The 16,584-nt window shown below is 41.2% G+C and overlaps 1 pseudogene across 1 annotated transcript; it reads left to right on the plus strand.

Moving 5' to 3' along the window:
- Positions 1–1,348: 1,348 nt before the first annotated feature.
- On the plus strand, positions 1,349–14,303 carry LOC307112538 (ATP synthase subunit d, mitochondrial-like; annotated as a pseudogene). Its single transcript has 4 exons — positions 1,349–1,357; positions 8,844–8,927; positions 11,935–12,047; positions 13,800–14,303. The product of its transcript is annotated as an ATP synthase subunit d, mitochondrial-like (transcript).
- The last annotated feature ends 2,281 nt before the right edge of the window (positions 14,304–16,584 follow it).

Below are 16,584 nucleotides of genomic sequence, written 5' to 3' on the forward strand. Positions count from 1 at the left end.
AACAAACTCAGATGATTCATAGCAAAAACATAGTCTGATGAAACTTGGGCAGAGGATTTAAATAGGCCTTTTTCTAAAGAAGACATACATATGGCTAACAGTGTTTCCAATGGCATGAAAGGATGCTGCTCATCACTAATCATCAGGGAAATGCAAATCAAAATCACAATGAGATATCACCTCATACCTTTTAGAATGCGAATATCAAAAAGACAAAAAATAACAAGTGTTGGCAAGGATGTGGAGAATAGGGAACCCTTGTGCGTTGTAGGTGAAAATGTAAGTTGGTTCAGCCACTATGGATAAATGTATGGAGGGTGCCCTCCAAAATAAAAATAGAACTACCATATGATCCAGCAATTCCATTTCTGGATATTTATCTGAAGAAAACAAAAACACTAATTTGAAAAATATATATACACTCACATGTTCATTGCAGCCTTATTTACAACTAGAGACCCAGTGCATGAAATTCGTGCACAGGGGCGGGGGGTCCCCTCCACCCAGCCTGCACCCTCTCCAATCCAGGACCCCTCAGGGGATGTCAGACTGCTGGTTTAGGCCCGATCCCTGGCAGTCGGACATCTCTCTCACAATCTGGGACCGCTGGCTCCTAACTGCTCACCTGACTGCCTGCCTGACTGCCCCTAACTGCCCTCCCCCCCCACCCGCCAGCCTAATCACCCCTAACCGCCTCTGCCTGCTGACCTGATCGCCCCTAACTCCCCGCCCCCCGCCGCCCTGCTGGCCTGGTCGCCCCATGCAGCCTGCTGTTCAGTCGTTTGGTTGTCCCTCACTAACTCCCCTGCCGGCCTTGTAAGCCCACGCAGCCTGCTGTTCGGTCATTACTGTGACAGAGTCCTGGACAATTTGCATATTCCTCTATTATTAGTATAGATAGCCAAGATACAACCTAAGGCAGTGGTCGGCAAACTGCGGCTCGCGAGCCACATGTGGCTCTTTGGCCCCTTGAGTTTTTAGCAAAGGCCAGCTTAGGAGTACCCTAATTAAGTTAATAACAATGCACCTACCTATATAGCTTAAGTTTAAAAATTTGGCTCTCAAAAGAAATTTCAGTTGTTGTACTGTTGATGTTTGGCTCTGTTGACTAATGAGTTTGTGGACCACTGACCTAAGGAAATAACCTAAGTATCCATCAATAGATGAATGGATAAAGAAAACGTAGTATAGGGACTTTGGGTAAGATGGCAGAGTAGGTAAATGCTGTGCTAACCTCCTCTGTGACTACAACAAGATTGCAACTAAATTATAGAACGACCATCAATGAAAACCACCTCAGGAGTAGCTAAGAGAATTCCTGTGACTAGGGATATAAAAAAGAATCACGATGAGATTGGTAAGAGGGGCGGAGAAGTGGAATAGACAGGTCCCACACCCATGGTGTGGTGATTAAGAACTGGGAGGGATATCTCGGCTGGGGAGCCCCCCCTGAGGAGCAATGTGTTCCAGCCCCATACCCAGCTCCCTCACCTGGGGCACCAGTGCCTGGAAGAGGAGCGTTCCCATTACATCTGGCTGTAAAAACCAGTAGGGATTGCATCCAAGTGAGATGGAGGGCACCTGGAGAGCCAGGCATTCCTCTTGAGGAGCCCAGGCATGGAATTGCTCACTCACAGACTCACTCAATCTGGCTTCCAGCACAGCGACAGCCACTCAAAAAGATCCAGGGACATCCAGGAGGAACTGAATTGACTAACTTCAGGACAATGGCGGGAGGGGCAGGGGTCAGGGCAGCTCTTTCCGGAGATTGAAGCACTGGCAGGCACCATTGTTTCTTTGTTGAGCCCTCTCCCAACCCAGCTGCCAAGCTCAGGCTGGTGCCAAATATGCTCTCCATTAACCTGAATAACACCATTTGCCCTGCTCTGGTGATTCCCTGAGACACCACCCCAGCCAACTCAAGTGCCCAGCACAAAATGCTACCATGAGCTCTTCCACACAAATAGCCTGCCTTGGCTCACACTGCTGACTTTCCTAAAATCTCTCAAAGGTCCACAAAACCCAAACAAGCAGTGTCTGGGCTCAAGGTGTCCTGTACCCCTTGCAAAGTGGCCCTAAGCCTTGTACAAGTGGCAACCGGTCTCAATTTGCATTGTATCTCCCAATCAGGATCACAGTGTAGTCTTCTCCCAAACACCTCCAAGCCCAGCACAAGCAGCAACAAGCAGATCACTTTGTAGCTGATCTGGCACAAATGGTAGTTGAACTTGGCCTGAACTGGAACCCCTCCTCAGAGGATCCAGAACCAACACACCCAAAGGCTGGCTGCAGACCACACCAGAGCATCACGCAACCAGCTCCATAAAGGATATACACAAAGGCAGACTCAGCTGCCACCAGAGCCTCACTAAACATGCTTGGTGATTAGAGTATTGGCCTGTGCACCAAAGGGTCGTGGGTTTGATTCCCAGTCAAGGACACAATCCTAGGCCCCCACCCAACCCCCTGCTCTCTAAAATCAAACGACTTTTTTTAAATTTAAGACCTAAAACTATAAAACTCTTAGAAGAAAACATAGGGCAAAAGCTTCATAACATTGGACTTAGCAGTGATTTTTTCAGATATGACACCAAAAGCATAGGCCACAAAAGGAGAAATAGGTATATTGAACTTAATGAAAATTTTCAAATTTTGTGCATCAAAAGACAATATGAACAGAATAAAAAGGCAACACACAGAATAGTAGAAAATATTTTCAAATCATATATCCACTAAGAGATTAATATCTAGAATATATAAACTACTCCTAAAACTCAACAACAACAACAAAACAACCCCATTCAAAAATGGGCAAAGGCCTTCAATAAACATTTCTGAAAAGAAAATATGAAAATGTCCAATAATCACATAAAAATGCTCAATAGCACTAATCATTAGGAAAATGCAAATCAAAGCTACAGTGAGATACCACATCACACCTATTACAAGAGCGGGGAGAAACAGAGGGAGAAAGAGAAAAGAAGGAGGAGGAGGAGGAGAAGGAGGAGGAGGAGGAGGAGGAGGAGGAAGAGGAAGAGGAGGAGGAAGAGGAGGAGGAGGAGGAAGAGGAGGAGGAGGAAGAGGAGGAGGAGGAGGAGGAAGAGGAGGAGGAGGAGGAAGAGGAGGAGGAAGAGGAGGAGGAAGAGGAGGAGAAGTAGTAGTAGTAGTGTTGGTGAGGATGTGGAGAAGTTGAAACCTTTCTGAATTCTTGGTGGGAATACAAAATGGTCCAGCCACTGTGTAAACCAGTATGGAGGTTCCTCAAAAAATTAAAACTAGAACTACCATATGGCCCAACAATTCCATTTCTGGACTTATACCAAAAACAATGTAATATGTAAATGAAATATTGTTTAGCCCTTAAAAGGAAGGAATTCTGACATATGCTACACCATGGATGAATCTTGAGGACACCATGCTAAGTGAAATAAACCAGTCACAAAAAGACAAATAATGCACGATTCCATTTATATTAGGTAATTATATTAGTCAAAATCATATAGACAGAGGTATGGTGCTTGTCAGGGGCTGGCAGATGTGGGGGAACGTTATTGTTTAATGTGTATAGATTTTTAGTTTTACAAGATGACAGAATCACAGAGATGGACAGTGGCAATGGTTACACAACATTATGAATGCATTTAATACCAGTGAACTGTACATTTAAAAATGCTTAAGATAGCAAATTCTATATCCTATATTTTACCAAAATAAAACAATTGGGGGGAAAAACTTTATCATCTATCCTTTTCTCTTTTTAAAAAAATATATTTTATTGATTTTTCACAGAGAGAAAGGGAAAGGGATAGAGAGCTAGAAACATCAATGAGAGAGATACATCGACCAGCTGCCTCCTGCACACCCCCCACCAGGGATGTGCCCACAACTAACGTACACGCCCTTGACCAGAATCAAACCTGGGACCTTTCAGTCCGCAGACCGACGCTCTATCCACTGAGCCAAACCGGTTTCAGCTATCCTTTTTCTCTTAATTCTCACTGTTGTTGCTTAAGTCCGACCAGTGGTTACTAACAGACTAGCCAGAGACTGAACCCATGCAGGAGATATGTTTTTTTGTTTAATTAGGTACCAATATAAAAGCCAGGAGTCTCCAGATATCATTTTTCACTTAGGAGAACCAGGATTTCTTCAAGAAATAGATAATTCCAAGTTTGGGCAGGACATTTTAAAAGGTGAGCTGGGACATCATGTCATACAAGACAGTAAAGAAGTTACCTAAGACCACTAGGGTTGTGACAAATGACAAGGAGCAAACTTGAAGAGGCTCAGACAGATCAAAAGTGAGATGATTTTGTTATTAACAAAAAGAACTATAGTGGATTAAAAACCATCAAATATATTTAATTCTGTGAGTTCATTATCATAATAAAAACAATTAATTGATAGCCATAGAAGATGCCTGTTTTGAAAATGTATAAGTTAAAGAATCAAGAAATTAGAACCTTCTGCATTCTTGGTGGGAACATAAAATGGTCCAGTCACTCTGGAAAATAGTATGAGGGTTCCTTAAAAATAGAACTACCATAAGACCCAGCAATTTCACTTGTGGATAAATGCCAAAAAGAATTGAAATTCATTCTGCATCGCCTAAACAAAGTATACTGCTAAGTAACCAAATAATATATGAGGGAAAGTTTCCCTTTCTAGAAACATTCTAGCTAATAAAGAGGTTTACACACACACACACACCCAACATACATACATATATGTAACCAATATAATAAAAAAAATCACTATTCTGAACCTCTAAAAAGTAGGTGAACCAAATAGCCAATATGAATCGCTAATATTATACAAAAAAGAGACCATCATGTGTCTCCAAGCATATGGAAGAACACAATACCACTTGAGTAGGTTTGAAAAAACAAAAATTGAGCCGAAATCTGAGCAAGCTTCTATATCTGACTATCAATTTATAAAAAATACAGAGGAAAGGTGAAAATAAATGACACTTTACAGATACAATCAGCAAAATGCAGACTCTGAGAAATTTTACCGAACAAACATCCCAGTTTCTTTAACAAAAAATTACAAGAAAATGATTCAATATAATAGTGCAGAATTATCTCCTAACACTCAACAGCATTGGGATTTAAAATACAGACTTTAAGCATCAGAGAGACTTACAGTCATATGCCATTTATCTACTATTTGCATGGAGAAATTAACCTCTTTAAGCTTAGGTTTCTTTACTTATAAAATGGTAATACTGATAGTACCTGTCTCGTAGGGTTGCTGTGAGGAGAGAATGTACATGAAATATTTAGCTCATTGCCTAACTTATGTTATAGTCACAATAAAATAATAATTTCTCATCATTAGGAAATGTATGTTGAATGAATGATTAAACGAATGACGAGAATTAATCTGCTAAAAATACTGAATGTGAATGAACTATTCTTAGCTGATAATGTCCACCATGTCATCACTCATTATTTATTGGGCAGTGGAGCTGTTGCAGGAGGTACAAGAATGAATAAGCTATGACCTCCACTTTTGTACCTTCTCCTTTTCAAACAGAAATCATCCATGTCTTACCCCCAAGAAATACAATTAATGACGGTGTCAAGGCCCACTCCCAGTCTGCTGGGAAGAACTTTTAGTATGGAGGGCCACCAAATGTTTGCACTTTCATATAGAACCCGCTTGCTCCCCGTCATGATCGTTTACTCTGCCTTATGGAAGGATTTCAAAATCACTTAACATTCTTACAAGACACTGGCTACTCGTACCTGGCTCTCTTCTACTCTAGCTACTCCCACCTGTTCCTCTTTTCCATCCACAAGGTGGGTTTTTTTTTAATTACTCCATAAACCTCCTGAGGATCAGAGGCCTAGAACATTCATCTGTATGACTTGGATGAGGAAGAGAATAAACGAGTTTGGCAGAATGTTAAGAGAACAAATACTTCCTCGTTAGAGAAAAGACAACTGACCTACTTAAGAGTTGCGATACAAATGACTAATGCAGTACAGTTCCCACCTTATAAACACTCAACTTAAAAATGACTCAGACATTCACTACTACCCTACCCCAGCCCCGACCCGACCCAGTAAGCTGCTGTTGCCATGGGAACCACGGGAGACAGGAAGGGGAAAATAAACTAAAGGTTTTAGACAATCAGGGGTTCAAAATAAAAGGAAAGAAACTGAGCTTGTCTTCCCAAGCATATCTCAAGTTTGTTTGCAGAATTCTGTTTTACTGAAACTCCATATTTATCGAGAGCAAGCAGAACTTTTTAAAAAGACTACTACTTCTAATGGGAACTTTTGCAATAATACTGCATTAGGTTTGGGCTAACTTTTCAATAATGATGTAAGAGATTCATTTTTAAATTTTTTAATGTAGTTTTTTATTTTTGTTGACACTATTGCAAATATCCCCTATCCCCCCCCGCCCCCCTTTGGAGAGATTATTATCAGTGTTTTAATCAGTGACAGAGGTGGCCCTGACTTTGAGCATCCTTGGCACAGCATCCTCAACCAGCGGCATTCACTCATAAGTACAATTCACAGCCACCACGCATACGTAAGACAACCCCAGTCACTGCTAGCACATGTAATACAACAGACAAGAAGCTCCCTGGAGCTACTATTTTTGGGGTCTCTAAGATGGATGACAGAAACCTGGGACAGTCCATAGCAAAGCCTGCCCCTTGGAGGAAGGCCAACACACAAAGAGAAGTTCATCTGAAACATGAATAAAGAAAATGAAGGGGGAAGAGAAGGGGTGAGGTCGAGTGAATGGGGGAGAGAGGGGGTGAACAGAAGAGAGAGGGTGAGCAGGTGAGAGAGGCGGTGAGTGCGGAGAGAGAGGGAGAGAGAAAAAGAAAGAGGGGGTGAGGGGGCTGAGGGAAGAGGGGAGTAAAGGGGAGTGATTTAGATGAAATCATTTGAGTTCCTACAAGTTGTATACTTCCTAGTTACCTAAGCTAATACAGTCTCATTATGCTTAATATAATCTGAATATATTATATTTATTTTTTTGTCCCTTATAAACAAGAGTCCCAGCAGACTCACTGATTTATTTCCTGGCTTGTCTCCTCCCTGATCACTCAGCAGGCTTCCACCTGTGCTTCTAGGTGCATCAGCCCTTACTAATTGTGTGATCAGGGCCCTCATTTCCCTCACTGTATTGCTGGATACACTTTGGACAGTACTAAATCTCATTGCAAATATTGTTGAACAGCTTTCTTAAGCAGTGGAAATACACTTGTAAGGGCCACAAAAGGTAGGTCACAAATATTTGCTTTTGTAGAATAAATGAAGTAGGCATTTGTTTATTTCAGGTTTTGTTGGGGGGGGGGTTAATTATATTTTTTATTGATTTCAGAGAGGGTGGGAGAGGGAGAGAGAAACAGAAATATCAGTGATGAGAGAGAATCATTGATTGGCTGCCTCCTGCATGTCCCACCCTGGGGATGGAGCCTGCAACCTGGGCATGTGCCCTGACCAGGAATCAAACCATGACCTTCTGGTTCATTGGTTGATGCTCAACCACTGAGCCACACTGGCCAGGCTATTTCAGGTTTTTAATCAAGGTTTTTATCAACTTTTTTTCCTAGAAATTATATAAACTTTCAGGATCTTTTTAGATTTTTTTTTCATTTTATTACAAGAAAGACACACACAGAGAGACCATATTTAATTCTACCTTTCTAAAACAAATATTTCCTTCCAGTTTGCATCTAATATATTCATATTTTTCCACAGGTAAAATCGCAGTGTTATAACTTTGTCTTTCTGCTTTTTCATTTACATTAAAAAATGAAAGGCTTTTCTCAACACCTGATCTTCATAAATCTACTTTTTTAAAAATATATTTTATTGACTTTTTTACAGAGAGGAAGGGAGAGGGCTAGAGAGTTAGAAACATCGATGAGAGAGAAACATTGATCAGCTGCCTCCTGCACACCCCCAACTGGGGATGTGCCCGCAACCAAGGTACATGCCCTTGACCAGAATCGAACCTGGGACCCTTCAGTCCACAGGCCGACACTCTATCCACTGAGCCAAACTGGTTAGGGCTCATGGATCTACTTTAACAGCTTTATGTATAATATAACTATAAACATAGATAATAAACCTATTTTACATATAATTTACACAATATACATAATTTATATTCTCCAGTCATTGGACATTTTTATTTTTCCCAAATATTATGAATAGTGGTACAATGAAAGGTGGGATATTGGGTCAAAATCTATGAAAAGCTCTTATTGTGTATTATGCAAAATTTGTCCTCAAAAATTTTTCCTGAGTCATCCCATCACCAGCCACATGTGGGTGTATGTATATGAATGTTCACTTATAATGCATCAGATCCTGTCTTTGATATTATCTTATTTTTCTTTTTCTAATATAATAAGTATAACATGTTACCTCTTAGTGGACATCAGAAAGAGAATAATTAACACCTAAGAAAGGGGAGAAAATAAAAGCTTGCAACTATGTAAGTTTTCTATTACTAAATCTCTTGAAAATGAACATTATTAATGTATACTCTTTATAATTCCTTTTCCTCTTTTAGAAACTGCAATTGTATGGACATGCTATCTATCAATAAGGACTCTGGTTTCATAGAGTATTAAAACAAGGATACAAATTTGTCAATTTATACTCTTCCAAAAAGGGAGTATACTTTATGAAAACACATCTGTACATAATAGAGAGTAAAAGTCAGAAAGTGCAAAACCTAGATTATTTCCCTTGAAAGGTTTTACACAGTCATTAAGAAGGATTAAAATTTATGAACCAATATCATCCAAAAATATGCCATGTTTTTTCTGACACGTGAGTCATCTACCTTCCCTGTTCCAGGGTTGGAAGCTCCAAGCTGTAAAGTTTCGAGGTGCTTTATTTAGGAAGCAGGAGCAGGCCGTGGTGGGCTATGTGGCCCTTGATGTGAGCTCTGGTACAATGTTTTTGAAATTCTGTCACGAGGAAGAGCACCTCTGGGCTAGACTTAAGACAATGGAGACTACAACTATACACACATTTAAACAGCGGTGGGCAGACTGCAGACTAGCTCTCCTAAAATAGTCTGAATGCATGTGAATTTGACAGACTGCCTTCAACTCCTTGTTTATCAGAGAAATGTATACAGTCTACATAAAAGTAATGGAATGGTGCCACATATCTAGGATATGGTGATCGTATTCCAAGTGCTATACTCTAAGCTCTTGGATTTCAACTGTTCACCCATAGGTTTTTGTTAAGTTGCAAAAAAAAAAAAGCCGGTTAAAAAACAAACTAACAATTTCCAGTCCAAAATCTTCTAGAACATAGGTTATTGAGAGGTAATGTACTAGTATATGAAGTTCTTAGTGCATTCAGTTCTTTATTCATCCAACAATTCTTTATTGAGCACCTACTAGGCATTCGGAATTCAGTAGCATAAAGGCCAGTAAGATCCTTGCCCACTAGGAACATACATTTTCAGAAGTGGAACAAGAGAGGGCAAACTAATAAATAGAATAAATATAATGCGTATAATCAATCAATTAAGCCAATAAATCTAATGTAATAGTATAAAATTATGTCAAGACCCTGAGGAACACAGATGGAGAATGGCAAAGTTGAAGTGATTGGGAGATACTAAAACAAGAGAGTCTCTTTGCACTTTATAGTATCTATCATTTTAAAGATCTATGCCATGGATGGACCGAGAGGGTATTATTCTAAGTAAAACAAAACAGAGAAAGACAAATACTGTATGATTTATCTTATATGTAGAATCTTAAAAAAACACACACAAAACTGAAACAAACTCATAGAGAGAACACACTAATCGTTGCCAGGTGGGGGGTTGGACAAAAAAGGTGAAGGGGTTGAGAAGTACAAATTGCCAGTTAAAGAATAAGTCACAGGGATATAAAGCACAGCACAGGGAATATAGTCAATAATACTGTAATAACTCTCTATGGTGTCAGAGGGGTACTAGACTTATAGGAGTGGTCACTTTATAAGCTATATAAATGTCTAATCACTATGTTTTACACCTGAAACTAATATGATATTGTATATCAACTATAATTTTAAAAGAAAAATTTTAAAGTAATAAAAACAAATAAATGAAGATCTATGCTAGTCCCTCCCTTCTTTCTCTGGCCTCTACCAGTCTAGAGCTCCTGCAACACGCCCACCATGTATGCCCATACATACACACACCCCTTTCAAGACTTGGCTTAATATTTGAGATTGGGAACCCTTACCTTGAAGAAGCTGCACGCCACAAGTATTCCTAGCAGCCCAAATCGAGATTTGATTATTGGAACTGCAGCTCAAAAGGTGTTTCGCACCCCCATCCTCCACCCCCCTGCCACAATAACCAATTTTATCTTTCATATCATATTAACCAAGAAACTACTGAGCAAACAACATTTGAATGAAAGAACTGACTTTCCACCAGAAAGAGAAAAACGTATGGGTAAGAATGGTGCATCAGTATTCACACATTTTTTAACCGAACCACTTTTCCACCGCGCAGCCCTTTTCTACGCTCATTTTCCTCCCCTGAAAGTCTGTATCAGTGTCTGCTATCAACTTTGGACAAGTGTGGGGTTGGCTCTCCTGAGGTTAAAACAGCCCAATTCTACTTCTCAGTACAGTCCTCGCCCATGAGAAAGAATTTAGGCAAACCTTACCTTGAACTGGCATCTTAAGGCTGCTTCCTGAAATCTCCAGCAACTGGGATCAGACCAGCAAAGGATGCCTCACCTAAGACAGCAGGTGAGGAGGAGGGGCCAGTTCCAATCACGCTCACCTGTGTGATTGCTTCATGAGCCAGCAAGGGCAGGCATTTGATTTCCAGAATGGTCTCCTTGTCTTAAATGAAAAAACAAGTCTACTATTGTTCTGCAGCTCTGTCCCCAAGACACAGATCTTAATTTTTTAGTTTGGCAAAACTTCAACTACAATGAAGTACTTCAGCTACAATGACGTCAGGGAAAAGAGCCCAAAAATGCCATACCTAGAACCTTGTTGGATCTTTCTGATCACAGCTTAAAGAGATAATCCAGGAGGTCTCCTTAACCAGACTCACCTGGGATAATTTAACTTTAAGAAGCAATTCAAGGGATAACAAGTTTTGTCTTGTTTTTAAATAACATACAATCATCAAGAAAGAATTAATCACCTGGAGTGTTTGTTAACACAAGATTCTTCCAGATTCCTTGGGTTCTTATGTGGTCTGGTAAATCCATTGATCTAAAGGCACAAAAATTGTGTTTTAACTGAAAGAAATGCCACAATGTGATATTTGGGACTTTAGCACATAGTGAGGAGAGGTTTTAGTGGCAGCCCCTGCCCTCACACCTAGACAGGTTTTCAATTCAATTTATGTAAGGTTAGCCCTGCTTGTTTAGAGTGTTAATTACCCAGCTGCCAATGATATGGACACCTATTGGCTATGTGTAGAATAGACGAGAGGACGAGAGAGATCCTGGGTCAGTTTATAAACAATAGAATACCAAAAATTAATTTTGCATCAGTGGGATGAAAATGTGTCTTTCCCAAGCAAAGCAGACACCCCAGCGGTGCCTGGCCTGCAGTTGCCAGAGGATCTGCTGCTTGTGTCTGGGCCATGTGGGTGGGTGTTAAAGAATCCATATGGTAAGATGCTCATTTCCTGCATTCTAGGCAAACAGCAGGTGGACTGTGTTCCTACTGTCTTTTAACAGGCAAAGCCGCTACAAATTCCAGAATTTGGCAAGCAATGTAAGTCCATGGCAAAGGTGGAAGGGCATTGAGGGAGAAATAAACACTTCCCACATGATAAAAAATACTATAAAGGGGCAATCTCCAGGTAGACAGTGTTAAATGTCTCTGTGTTCCTGACTTGAGTTAACTGACTTGTACCTTTTATCAAGTGCCTTTATCATGTAGAGATTGTACCTCTCTGTTGTTAAAGTTGAGCCATGAGGCTCAGTGGTATAAGCCAAGTCCTTATAGACAAGAAGATGAAGGGGAAAGCCTGTCTCAGTCAACACCTGAAAATTGTAGACAAGGTGAAATGGAGGAAAAGTAAGCTGCCATTACATGTGAACTGACTTTGGCCTGAGGGGCAGAAGATTATAACATGGGTTTGAATAAAAAGCTAATATCAAAGGGGTTTTGACCCACTCCCCATTTGGAATCCTGGAATGAGACCTCCATGCAAGGGACTCTGCCAACCTCCGACAAGGCGTTGGGGTGGATGGGTTGAGCAAAAGTAGAAGGAGAGGCTCCCTAAGGTCTGTGCATGATGTGCAAAGGATCTAGAAAGTTCCTGTGGCCCTGGTGTAGGTCTGGGGAGCTGTGGAGAGACTGGAAGAATCATTGGACTTGCAGAGGCCTGGAGGTGGGAAAAGGTGGCCTGCAAGGTCAAGACCTTCAATGGCTGGAGGCAAAGTCAAGTCACCAAGAGACAGCAGTGGGTAACACTGCTCACCAAAAGGTCGCATGGAACTAGTTTTCCTGAAATGGATGCCGGTGTAGACTAAACAATCCAGTCCAGGGCAAGACAAGTTAAGAGACCTCATAAGTTTTTTCCCCTACACCGGGAAACCATCTGGGAGATAAAGAAATTATATATATTGATCTCTTCCCCATACCACTTCCTGGCACAGGACTCCTCAAACCCTTGTAATTTCCTAAGTGATAAGAGAACTAGGAGCATCTTTTGATCTAACATTTGGTCTTTGACGCTTGGGATTTCCTAGGTGACAGCAGTACCTTTTGTTCCAAAGAGGTGACTCTGGGTGGGCTTCTAGATAGGAATTGGTCCCCAGAAAGACTAAGCCATGATTAGAAGAGTGGACTTTTAAGCCCTGCCCCCCATTCTCCAGAATGGGGAGAGGGACTGAAAATGGAGATAATGATGGACCATGCCTATGTGATGGAGCCTCCATAAAATCCCAGCAGAAGAAGTTCGGAGAGCGTCCAAGTTGGTGAACCCAGGAGGTGACTGGAGAAGGTATGAAGCTCTACACCCCTTCCCACATACCTTGTACTACACATCTTTTCCATGTGAACATTCATCATATCCTTTATCATATCCTTTTATAATAATCTAGTAAACTATTTTCCTGAGTTCTGTGAGCTGCTCTAGCAAATTAATGGAACCCAAGGAGGGGGTGGTGAGAACCTCTGATTTATAACCGAGAGGTCAGAAGCACAGGTGACAACCTGGACTTTCGACTGGCATCTGAAGTTGGGGGGAGGGGTCTTGTAGGACTGAGCCCTTAACCTGTGGAATATTCAGGTAGATAGTGTCAGAAATGAGTTCAATTGCAGGACATCCAGCTACTGTTACAGAGAATTGCTTGGTGGTGAAAAGCCCCTACATATCTGTTGTCAGAAGTGTTGTGTGATAGTAGTGTGAGAGTAAAAGAGACATAGGAGGAAGATTGAGGCTCTCTTTGTACCATCTTTGAGGGGAATCATAAGGGAAGGGAACAGCGTTACGACGATGGACTTTAAATTGAATAAATATTTCTTGGAAGTCTTTTAAAACAAAAGGTAGCATAGTTTCTTCCACACCCAAAAGCAGCCCTCTGCTGCCCAGCAGGGGGTTATAAGAAAGATCTTTCGGAAGCAGTAAAGAAACTATATTTCCTTTTGCACATCTGGTATCACAACTAACATTTATTGTACGTTCACTATATGCTGGACATTGGGCAAAGTGTTTTATGACCCTATTTCATTTAATTTTCACTGTGAAGTACTAGTATTACCCTCCTTTTACAGTTGAAGAAATTGAGGCACAGACTTGTTCTGTGGACTGTGGGTTGCCAGGGTGGGTGAAGGATCTCAAGATGGCTGGCGAAAACTTGCTCTAAAAACCATTGACTGGGTAGCTTTTGGGGAGATCATACCCTGAAACCAGAAGACCATTTCCTACACGCTGAAATCCTGGAATGAGACCCTTACCTCCAGGTTGGCTACTCTACCTGAGAAACCACCTGCTATTGACTGGGCTTACTACAAGGCCAATGTAGTGAAGGCGGCTTAGTAGATGACTTTGAGAAGAAGTTTAATGTCCTGAAGTTTCCTGTGCCAGAGGATAAATACAGTGCCATGATGGATGCTGAAGAAAAAGAAGATGTGACAAGTTGTGCTGAGTTTGTGTCTCTCTCAAAGACCAGGATTGAGCAATATGAGAAAGAGCTGGAGAAGATGAAGAACATAATTCCATTTGACCAGATGACCATTGAGGATTTGAATGAAGTCTTCCCAGAAACCAAATTAGACAAAAAGAAGTATCCCTACTGGCCTCACAAGCCAATTGAGAATTTATAAACTTGAGCCTGAGAGGAAGCTTTGGTTCTTATATAATAAACTCTGGACATTAAAAATAATCAGATAGTGAAAAAAAATTGAGGCACAGAAAAATGAAGTAACTTTCTCAAAGTCAGTGATGGGGTGAGGATTGGATCTCAAGCACTCAGATGTAGAACCCATACTCTTAACCTCTGTTACATGTTCTTAAAAACCTTCTTTTTGTGTTATATACAGGGTGTTTCCCAAAAAATATACATACTTTAATAGCTGATAGATCAGTTTTGACAATGAAATGCATTTTAATAAACTCTGCCTTTATAATTATGCATAGTGTGTGTATACATTTTTGGCGGACACTCTATATTTCAAAGAGTTTCCCACATAGGTCTCTATCACTTGACCAAGAATGTTCTTTGAAATTTCATTTGATGATTAAAGAGAAAAGCTACCAGGAAATTGAGTGTGGAGCTTTTATATAAATATTAGAGGCCCGGTGCATGAAATTCGTGCATGGGGGGTTGTCCCTCAATCCGGCCTGCACCCTCTCCAATCTGGGACATCACTCTCACAATCCGGGACCACTGGCTCCTAACTGCTCACCTGCCTGCCTGCCTGATCGCCCCCAACTGCCCTCCCCTGCCAGCCTGATTGCCCACAACTGCCTTCCCTGTCAGCCTAATTGCCCACAACTGCCCTCCCCTGCCACGACCCACCTCCTCCACCAGGACCTGCCTCCTCTGTGCGAGGCAGCAGAGATGCCGGGACTGGCCTCCTCCGCACCACACAGAGCTGTGGGACCCCCAGGCCTCATCACACAGAGTGGCCACCAGGACCTGCCTCTGCTGCGCATGCGGCCATCTTGTGGCAGCCATCTTGTGGCGGCCATCTTGTGGTGGCCATCTTGTGGTGGCCATCTTGTGACAACATCATGCGAGGGCATCGTGCGATGGTGTGACGCCACCTAGGCTTTTATTATATAGGATAAATTGTGTGTATTTTTCTATACAAAGAATTATCTGGAGAGATATTCACCCAAAGATTGAGAATTGCTGGCCCTGGGTAGTAGGATTTGGAATGATTTTTACAATTTTCTTTATTCTTTCCTGTTTAATTAAAACTTTTATAAGATTATGAATTTACTTTATAAGCAGAAAAATACAGTGAGTTTGCATTAGTCAGGACAGAATTGGCTTCAAGCAATAACAAATCCCAAAATCTCAGCCTTAACATATGCAATTATTTTTTCCTGCTGCTGGTCTTGCATCTTTACAAGGACGCTTCCTTTTGAATGGTAACTCAATAACTGAATCTACTTCTATCTTATAGTTATACTATTTCAACCCTTGGTTTCTAGGGTCACAGAAGTAGGTGATAAAAGAGAATGAAGAATTGACAGTTGCTGTAAAATGCCTCCATGGCCCCACTTTAACTGTAAGGGGTGGGAAATGTGGTCCATTATGCATCCCAGAGAGAACTAGAAATAGGCAAACACAAGTAACCACTCTAGCACAATGTGATTTCTATTTTGAAGACTATAAAAAAATTAAAAAGAGCATGTTCTCCAGAGTCAGGCTGCCTGAGTTCATATCCCAGCTTAGACACTTATTGACTATGTGACTTTGAGCAAGTTATTCAACCTCACTGTGCCTCAGTTTACTCATCCTCCAATGAGATTAAAGGGTTGCTGTACAGATTGCATGAGATTATATGTTGACAAGTACAATAGATTGTTCACTGAGATGACTATGATAAATCCTCCTATCCTAATAACCTTGCCCATTTGCAATGTGATTTTTTTCCTCCCATAAAAAGGTAGAGTTTACCTCTCTATTCTTGTGCCTGGGTTGTACTTGTGATTTGTTTTGACCAATAGAAGGTAGTGAAAGTGCTATGTGGGACTTCCACGCCTAGAACTCAGTCAGCCTTGCAGCTGCTGCTGTCACCTCTTGGAATTCTGCCATGAAACTCCCATATGAAGAAGCCCAGCCTAGCCTAGTGGAGAATGAGAGGTCAATGAAGGAGAAATAAGCTGTCCCAGTTGAGGCCCCTTGGACCAATCAGCCAGCAACTACCACAATTGCCAAACATATGGGAGGGGACGAGTTAGACCAACAGAAATGCCAGATCATTTGCAGCCACATGCATGACCACAGGCAAGAAAAGCAGGAAGACCATCCAGCTGAGTCCAGCCCAAATTGCTGACTCACAGAATTATGAGAAAATAAAATGGTTGTTGTTTTAAACCACTGAGTTAGCACAGTATCTATCTTAGTTTCATTACACTGCTTAGCATAATGTC

This window comes from Cnephaeus nilssonii (assembly GCF_951640355.1).
Source record: "Cnephaeus nilssonii genome assembly, chromosome: 16".
In the NCBI taxonomy this organism is placed as follows: Eukaryota; Metazoa; Chordata; class Mammalia; order Chiroptera; family Vespertilionidae; genus Cnephaeus; species Cnephaeus nilssonii.